A 9698-nucleotide genomic window follows, 5' to 3' on the forward strand; every position below is an offset into this window, starting at 1 on the left:
TCTCCCCTAAAGAAAATGAAACTTTTGAGCGTGGCAGTGAAAGAAGCACAGCAAAGCAAAAGCCACCCGTGGGTGGAGAACAGGAAGAGGAAGATTTGTTAGGCAACAATTTGTTAATGAAGAGAACCTCCAGTTTATCTATTGCCCACAACCTGTAGCCTGTGAAAAATCCCACCACCATTGCCCAAGCATAGCCGAAGCAGCAATGTACAGCAAAACCATTGCCTTACTGCACTGATGGTTTAACACTAAGACAATAAAAAGATCCCCTGTGTACTTGTGCACTACTAAAGCTCTCTAATTAACTGCAAGGTTTCAGTTTATATTGTTTCTTGCAGCATTTAAGAAAGGCGCACTAAAGCCACCATAAACATCTGTCCTTTGTTTGGGGGAACCATAGTTCTAGGCCTTGCCTTCATTAAGCTTTTTTGGTCGCCTCATACTCAGCGTAGACCAGGTTTCCCATCTCTCGTATTGTGTCTTCTGAGCAGAATGAGACAGCTATACCAGCAGCCTTAAAAGGACAGTCTACCTGGGGGCACCAACCATCACTGCTATCATTGAGGCTGAGTAATGAAGAGTCTGTAGAAATATGCTCAAGCAAACCTCCTTAAGGTGACAGCAGATCTCACTTGAATGAGGCAGATAAAGGGTGAGATGCTCACTCTTGTTATACGTGAAGGTCTGTTATATTCTTTTGGGTTTAAGTAAAGCAATGAAAGCCATTTTGTTACCTTGAATACTAACCCCTTGCCTCAATCAATCAGCCATAGAATAAGTCTAGAGCTTAAAAGGAAGTTTCATACAGAAAGAGCTGGTTACTCAGATTCTATGGGTAACTTATTTTGCCCAGGATGGGTCTGTGTGTGCCCCTATACAAAGACCCACTGAATTAAAGCTGCTTCCTTTTCCAAGCTATGACAGACACCCAATAAATAACGGCATGCATGCCCTGTCTGAACTTCATTGTTCTGTCCAACTTCTCCGTGATGCAATTTTCATGTTAACAGGTCACAATATAAATAAACTTAAAAAACCTGATCAGATTCTCAGGTAACGCAACTGGGTGCATCTTCACTGCCTTTAAAAGAGCCATATGAAATGGCCACTAGCTCTAAAGCTGCTCCCTCATTTCTGAAAGATGTTACATTCATATTTCACCAAGATAATTTTCAGCTTGTCATAGTGAAATGGTTATGAGCATTGTGCCCCAGGGACAACCTTTAACATGCTGGGACAACTGCACAAGATTCAAGAAAGGGGTAACCTGGATATGTGCACTCTTCTATGTGCCCACCTGGGAAGTGAAGATTTGTCTGCTGCTCATTCAGAACACACAGCAACGTGATTTAGTAGCACTTTCTCTCATCTTTTTCCCCTTCTAAATGAAGTCATTCCCCTATGTAAACACTCCTTTTTGCTCTGTGCCATCATTACTTTAGTTACTCTGCAAGGTAAATAAGCCTAGATGTTAACCAGAATTCATCATGACTGTCTAAGGCTATTAAAACCAACACTGATACTTTATTGACTCTAAAGAACTTCTGTATGTTAAAAAACACACCTCAAATTTAATTTGCCTCCTTGTCAGTGTTTTCTAGAAACCAATTAGTTTGGGGCATCACATTTTAGGACTTCAACCTTTCATACAAGGTATAGCAGGGTGTTAGTACTAGGGGTGCTTTTGTTTCCTCTTATTCTCCATTTGGAGGTAGAGCCGAGTCTCTGTGGCTGAACTAGATGGATCCTAGAATTAACAGGAAAATAACCAGGTTTAATAAACTTCCCATGCAATTTGCCATCACATCTGTGTGGCAAAAGGAAAACAAGTGAAATGACTAGGTAGCTGTGGAAGAGCATCTGCTATGGGATGGTTTGAAACAAGCCCATCACTGGAAAGGTTACAGATGACAACATTGTCTTGCCTGATGCAGGTAAAGCCAGGACTCCTGCCTTTCTGACTGTTCACATTTTCTTACAGAACCAAACTGCTCCATTTGTTCTTTATCTAAACCTTGCTCCTTTGCAAGGTCCTGAGGGGAATTGCTGCTCTATTCCTACATATCACTTTGCCTTCTGATCTTTCAAAAGGTCTCCTGAATCCTGCCCTTAGGAATATCTGAGCCTCCACAATGATTTTGAGGCATCCCTGCTTTTATTTAAATCATCATGTCAATTTCTCAGTTGAAGTTTTCAGTTTTCATCCATCAAAGTTTACCCAGGAAGAATGGAGGGTGCCCATTCTGTTTCCTTTTGAAGATTACAGAAATGCAACAATAAAATTTGACTCTGCCATTGGCCATTCCCCCTCCCCACCCCACCACAGAACAGAAATAATTACATTTGCCGACTCATTTTAAATGCTGTCGGGGCTGAAACCTTGGCAGAGCTGAGTCTCGGCACATGCCCCCATTTTAGTTTATAAACCCACCTAGTGGATGCCCCTTAGAAAGTTAATCTGTTAAAAGGCACCCCTGAATTCTGTTGGTGTAATTCAGGGGTGACCCTAACGAAGTCAATAGTCTTGCACCAGTCTTGGATTCAAATACAAAGGAAGGTGAAACTATCAGAAGTAAGTCTTCTGTTTTGCTTTAATAGACTCTTGAGCTAGTGGCTGTTGATTTCTATCTGACAAACCAAATCCCTGACCCCAGAGGTTCAAAGAAGAAGTAGCCCATCAGTAGCCCACAATGCCCATTGCTGGTCCATCCCAAACAATACAATGAATGGGCTTGCTCAGTTTCATTAGTGTAAGTCTTTTGATTGTGATAGAGTTACTCCAGCACAGAGTGAACTGTCAGGCCCCTCAAGTTTATCAGAACATTTAGTGTTCACTAGTGCTACTCTAAAGAGAGAAAGGTAATTCAGCATCCATTAAATAATGTTTTTCAATTATTTCAGCCATTCATAACCTTTCTAAAAGGTTCTTATAGACTCACCGAAACAGTAGACTTAAGTGCCAGTAACAGATGTGTACATGTACCCCCCAACACATATGTACATACTGATGCAGAACAATGTACAGTAACAAAAATAGAAGCTTCTACACAAACTAGTAGTTCTGAGAGGAGGAAATATTGTGTCGCTTACCAGTGACAAAATCCTGAAAGGGCTTTTTGCTTCGGTAAGAGATCTACAAAGGAACAGAGAAACACAGTTCAGTAGGCAGATCATTCATGACCACAAGCATCCTAGAAGGGCGGCACAGGAATGTCAGTTCAATTATAATCACACCTTAATGGGCAGGATCCATTCTTACACGCCTTGGCTACCTCTACTGATCGCACTGTTGTAGTCATTCACCTGTAATGGAAATAACCCTACTTTGGCAATGCACTATATGTATGCGGCATGAAGCAGATAAGATTCACACTTAGATTCTTAGATTGAATTCTACAACCAGAAAGGGAAAAGCAGTACATTAAAATAGTAGGAAAGAATTAACGGTCATTACTTAATTACTGTAGATATGCTCTGTAACAGATAAGCAATAGATTTCTATTCATTCCTTAATAATTAAAGTCAGTTAAGATCCCATATGTAGCTGAATATATTTAGATTTAAATACTAATAGCTATATTTTCAGTCACAGCTTCCAATTTTTCACACTTGTGTGAACACAACCACTGGCTCTCAGAACTGGACAGGTATCCATCAAGCAAGCAGCAGGAGTTCCAAGCTCAGGTGCTAGGAGGATTGTAACCCATCCTCTATTAATGTCTAGATGAGAGGAGCGCCTGAATTATTTTAGCTATTTCTACATGTGGTCACAGCATGGAAAAGATTGTAAGCCATTGGCACACACCAACTGGGCAGCTGGGAACTCTGTTGTAGGCTACGCACAGGCAAATACCAGGTTTTGCCTGCCTGTTACTACAGCCTGATGATGAATAGAGTAGAATCAGATGCTAGTTAGACATGGAGCCCTGGAGATGAAACAAACCTGGGCTGTCCCCTTACTCATACTGAAGGATCCTGGTTACTTGATCCCATTACAGAAGTGTATCCTATATTAAGAATCAAGAAGTAGCTCAAGAAACCCACCCCCACCACCACCTAAAAGCCACTTGGCTTAGGATTCTGCAGTGCCAGCTCCAGTGCAGAGCAGGTGAAGAACCATGGGGACTGACTGAGTGCTTCTTGTTTTGCCTATGACAGGTGATGAGTTGGCTAACAATGTAGTCCAGCCCACTCCATGCTATGCCTTAAGCAACTGCAACATCTTCTACTGTTGCAGGAGAAATCCTGAACTCCTGCCATTGCAGAAAAAAAGCCCCCTAGGAGGAAGAGGGCGATTTAGGAAAATAAAAAAAAGGAACACATCTAAATCAAGGATTTTGGTGCATAACAGCAACATTGACCACCCAAACATTTCATATATATATGAAATGTATATATGTATCCATGGGACTTTTAAAAACATTATTAGTAGAGCATCTAAGCACTGTAGACAAATAAGGAAGAATATTTGTCATTTGCAATCTGGCACTATTTACAAATGCTTCTGTTTTCTGCTGCTTGCAAAAAAAATGGAGTCTCTCCAAAGTGTAGAATTTGAGTTTGTTCTGAAGCTTAGAATACAAAAAAAGGCATCACTGCAAGAAGGCAGACTAGAGGCCCATGGGCTAAGCTCACAAGTAAAGGACCAGCACCATGCATGCAAGGCCTATGTCGTGAACAGTTAACTATTGAGGAAAATAGCTACCAGGTTGCCAGAGGAGTTGGCTTGAATCTATCTGAATTAGCTGCATAACTTCTGCTTGGCCTCCCCCCCCAACCTCTCCCCTCTGCCCTCCCTCTCCCCTTCCACCTTTTTTTCTTTGTGCTGCACACTTCATGATTGCTGGAAATCTGCTCCCTTTTGCTGAACCAGCCAAAGCAGCATATTCTTACAGAGACATGCTGTGCTCCCTTATGGAGATGGTTGCTTTTGTTCTTTCTTGTTCTTGTGCTCTCTCCACCCTGGCATTTTTCATACAAGTTATGGCTACACTATAATCAGTGTGATTGCAGGAAGGGAAGGCATACCCCCACTGGCTTTAATCTCACTAACATGGGGAACAGCAGCAGCGGAGACAAGTTGGAACAAAATTCTGGAGCACCAAGGGACCCAGGTATGTGCCCAGGGTACCGATGGGTTTGTACAGTTGGCACTGAATTCCACATTATCACACATTCAGCATTACCTGTGCTATCTGAATTCAAGCCACTGCAGGAATGTCTACCTGTGTTGCAGTCACCTCACTGATCACCGTGTAGATGTGTCACAATTCTCCTATCCCTGTGCAAACACTAGGGTCAGCTTGGGTAGAAAGAAGAATAGCAAAAATGCTGATGACTGGTTCACCTATGTCCTCTAAGCCTGTCTTGATGAAATATAGTATCAAAGCATTCATCCTATACATCTTAGTCTTTAAGGAAACTCCTGGCAGTTCTACAAAGACCCATAGGCTATAGAGAGGTTTCCAAAGAAACTAATATTAACTCTGAGCCCTAATGCCCACTATTTATTGCACCTCTCTCTAGCACACTGCAGAACAGGAGGAAACACTGGTCCTTGGAGGCGAAGGTAGTTATAAAGGAATGGGTTTCAATAAGCTCCTCAGAGGGACCCAAGCCCTGTAGAAAAAGAGACTGCACGTCAGTGCAGGACTCCTCAGTGAGGATTTCTGCTCAGTCTCCTACTATCAAGTTTCCTTCAGGCTCAGTTTGTCTCTGCTGCATTTCTTTCAGGTCTGGCCTTTCCTCAGGCCCCCTTTATTGCTTTCCCCAAATTTTGGCCCCTCCCCAGGCCAACTCACCATCCCTGGCTGCAGATTCTAGCTTTTTTGCTCAAAAGCTCTTTTCCTTTCCCCTGCCAGGGTCAGTCTGCCCAGCTCTGGGAGGAGCTGGGCTTATATATATTCCTCAGGTCCTGCCCCTTCTGGCCAGGGCAGCCCAGATGTCTTAAAGGCCCAGACCTCTTTCCCTTTCTTTGCAATGGGATCAGGGGCATCCCATTACAAGGGATAAACTGGAAAAATCATGAATCCCTGAACACTGCCCTGCTTCATGTTTCTTTTCCCATTGATAGGTCACATGGCTATAGATACCACTGGGAACAGACTCTATTGGAGTCAATCTCCTACCCTTAGAGAAACAGCAACCCACAGTGAATGCTCAGGAACTCCAAATATAACACCAGGTACCCAGGCAGCGTTGCTTCTCCAGGATCCTTGCCAGACTTTCTCAAGATTCATGCCCCATGCCTGCCCAGCAAATTGCCAAGGAGGACAAGCAGCACTGAGGCTGCAGCAAAAGCTTTCCAGGTGGCAGTGTAAGCACACTAACAAAAACTGGTCCTTTCCTTTCCCCCACCTTCCTTTTGCAAACACTGGGAGCTGCACAATTTGTTAAGATTGATCTCAGACCAAGGAGGAAGAGATAGACTCAATATAATTAACTCTGGTTTCCCTCTCGCTGGGCAAGGAGCTTTAAAAATTTAAAAGGGGGAAAACTATTCAGGGCCCTTTTAGTCCTGTCCCCCCCACCCCTCCAGGCTATGAAAGGAAGCCATTCACAACGCTCTGCATGCATAGCTCTCTCCCTCTTCCTCTCTCTCCGGCTACTTTAATTAAACAGAGGTTAAACATTGGCTTCCAATGCCGCTTTCACAGCAAGCATATGGGAGGCAGGGGATACATCTACCAATCTTCCCAACGCCCCTGCTCCCAACCCCCTCCTCCCCTTTCCCGATATTCTCTCCTTATTCTACAGAGCTGGCCAGCCAGTCACTTGGGAACAGATGTATTTCCGGAGAGAACGTGTTTTGAGGGAAGTGGCTGCCAATGCTCCTTTTGTTCATCAGTTCGGAGCCCTGCGGTATGAGAACAAGAAGCTGTTTAATGGAGTCGGTATTACAGGCAGGAGGGAGGTTTCTTCCAGATGTATTGTATCAGAGAAATCTAAAATAAGCAGAGCCCCTGAGGCCTGGCCTTGTTGAAGGCACAGCAGGAAGATGCCAAAGCAGCTGACTAACTAGGGAAGCTGGCTGTATACCCTTTCTTCAGGCTCATGTGACACTACCTGGGTTCATGTGAAAACCCCATGCTACAGGTGAAGTCGTAGAAGATGCCATGCACCATCACACTCCATGGCTGCACACCTGCAGACCTCCACCTGTGGGCAGCACAACTGACAGACCAGTCTGCTCTCCCCCCAAAGCAGCACAGTCCTCTATATTGAGGCCTAACTGGGATGCGTGACGTAGCCAAGGGGGAACTGTTTTATTCCAGGAGATGGCACTAGTGCGTGATGGCTCAGGGGACTATTATTAAAACACAGGGCCTCGGGAACATAGTGCTTGTGGCCCAGGCTGAACAGTCAACTCATGGCTGTTCGGTGACTGCAGGGTTCAGTCAGCCTGAAAGAAAACAGTATCACCATCAAAAGACTACAGGCCAGTTCCCCACACGTGTCCACAGGCAGCTCCACTCTAGGGTAGGACTGAAGGGAGACGTTCACACTTTGGTGGACTTTTTGGCTAAAAAGAGGGTTTCAGCCTTGTCCAGCTGGAACTTTCCACAGAAGAAAACCCACATGGTTTTCAGGAAAGAAAAAATTTGCTTCAAAAAATCAGTACTTCATAAATACTGGATGGGGCCATTATCAGATGTGCTACTCTCCTATCAATACTGAAATTCTTGAGTTAGCAAAAGGATTTAAAACCGCCACTAGAATTTCACTAGCTAGCGAGGTTCTCCAGTTTGGGTGCAGAACATCGGAAGGCATTTAGCCCTTCTTTACTGGATCTAGACCAGCATAACATTGCTGTCCTTTGCCAAATCTACTGACTTACAACACTGCCAAACAGAGCCAGAGCACGGTGCGACTGAAAAGCCAGCCCATGGCTGTGCTGCACATACTCTGGGTGACTGGGAACAAAACCCCGCTGCTTCAGCTCCCAGAACAGGGGCCTCTGCTGCTTGAGGCACAGGTACTAGATGGCCAGCCACCAGGAGGTGATACTCATGTGGAACAAATATTTTACAAGCATCCCATAAAACCAGCACACAGTGCTAGGTATCACTGCTTAAGCCTGGCATTCCACTCCCCCAGTGGGACCTGCCAGTGACAGCTCCCTATCCCTGCTAGCAAAACCCAACTCCCATGTCAAATCCAGCCCAGGGTGCCCCATCAGATGCAATGGTCAAACAATACTTTCCCACCATTCCCATTGTCCAGCCTATTTATTCTGATTACTCAGCAATCACTAACCATCAGCCAATTAACACTTCCTGAGAAACCTGGCACAGGTGCTTTCAGAGGCATGTATACAATTATGGACAATGGAGGAAGGTTAGGAATTTGTCAAAGACTTGTCATTGGCACCCATCTGGTAGAAACAGAGGGCATGCCATTAATGCCTCCATCTCCGATGCATCATCAACTCATGTAACACTCTATGCAAATCTATGCAAAAGAGCCACAACGTGTCTGGGAAACTATAAATACCAGTGAAAAATCTTCCCATAAATACAAAGGAAGGTGGAATTTACAGCACTTTCTTTGGAGATTTCTCCAGGTGTTCCCTATTAAGCTATTGTGTTTGTTTGCATAAGTATTCCTTAGACAATAAAGTATTCTCCATGTTCGGATATTGGCTCTGAAAATAGGAGCAGGAATGGGCATTGCATATTCAAACGACTGGCTGTAAAGATGATAGACTGGGTCGTTCTGTCACCAGCTCTTCAGAGCTGTTACTTTAAATCAACCAAAAGGAGCAACAGGTTTTGTTTGCTTAGGCCCATCACAGTGTGAGCAACAATGGGAGAATAAAGAGAAGGATGCCTCTCCCCAAGAACAGCACCAGCTTATTAGCAAGAGCAAAGCAAAATGCTGGAATGCAGCAAGATGCCGCATGAAGACTTCCAAAAAGGCTTTAAAAACTTTCAGCCCAAGTGGGACTTAAATGCAGTCTGCTGAAGTGGAAAAGCATCCTCTGCCTAAGGACTGGGGCTCAGGAACAGAAGCCTAACAGGAAAGCTGTGCAGCCTGGGCAGCTGCAGCACAGGGAGCAGTGACAGCACCCAGCTACTGATGGTGGTGATACAGCCAGTCAGTAACACCTGTTATTTTTGTGCTGCCCTGGTCATCCCTGCTTAGTTGTAATACTGCTCAGGAACCATGCCCGCAAAACATTTTCATCTTTGATAAGGTGGCACATTGTGATGAAAAAAAGGGGACACAAAGATTTTCTAATATGCTGCAAACCCCTTCCCCTTGAGGAAAAAAATGTTTTTTTCATTCCTTCTCCTCCCCCCCGCAATTTCATTTCTTAAAGAGACTTTGTGGTGTTCAGTCAGAGTAGTTTCTTCATTCTGTTTGAAGGCAGGGAGGAGAACCCAAGGATGCCTCAATGATGGAAGCCATCTAGATACCCATTGTTGTATATGCTGCTTTACCACCCTGCCCGAGCCCCCATGCTTCTCAACCCTTTGCCAATACTTCACATCATTGCCAGCCAAGGAAGGCTTATCTAGTAAGAAATATCTGGTCAATACAAAGGTGTAGATTGTAGCCATGTTGGTCTAAGGACATAGGCAGACAAAGTTTCATAGTTTCATAGTTTCTAGGGTCGGAAGGGACCTGAGCAGATCATCTAGTCCGACCCCCTGCCATGGCAGGAAAGAGTACTGGGGTCAAACGACCCCAGTAAG

At 44.4% G+C, this 9698-nt stretch overlaps 1 protein-coding gene across 3 annotated transcripts in view; it reads right to left on the minus strand.

The window, feature by feature from the left end:
- LINGO1 (leucine rich repeat and Ig domain containing 1) overlaps nt 1–9698 on the minus strand; it is a 475932-nt gene that overhangs the window by 334781 nt on the left and 131453 nt on the right. For all 3 annotated transcript variants that reach the window (XM_019504437.1, XM_019504434.1, XM_019504435.1), the window contains exon 2: nt 3091–3133. The gene's annotated coding sequence lies outside the window, so the exon portion shown is untranslated. The remainder of the gene's footprint in view (nt 1–3090; nt 3134–9698) is intronic.

Source organism: Gavialis gangeticus, unplaced genomic scaffold (assembly GCF_001723915.1).
Source record: "Gavialis gangeticus isolate Ggan-Ray unplaced genomic scaffold, GavGan_comp1, whole genome shotgun sequence".
In the NCBI taxonomy this organism is placed as follows: domain Eukaryota; kingdom Metazoa; phylum Chordata; order Crocodylia; family Gavialidae; genus Gavialis; species Gavialis gangeticus.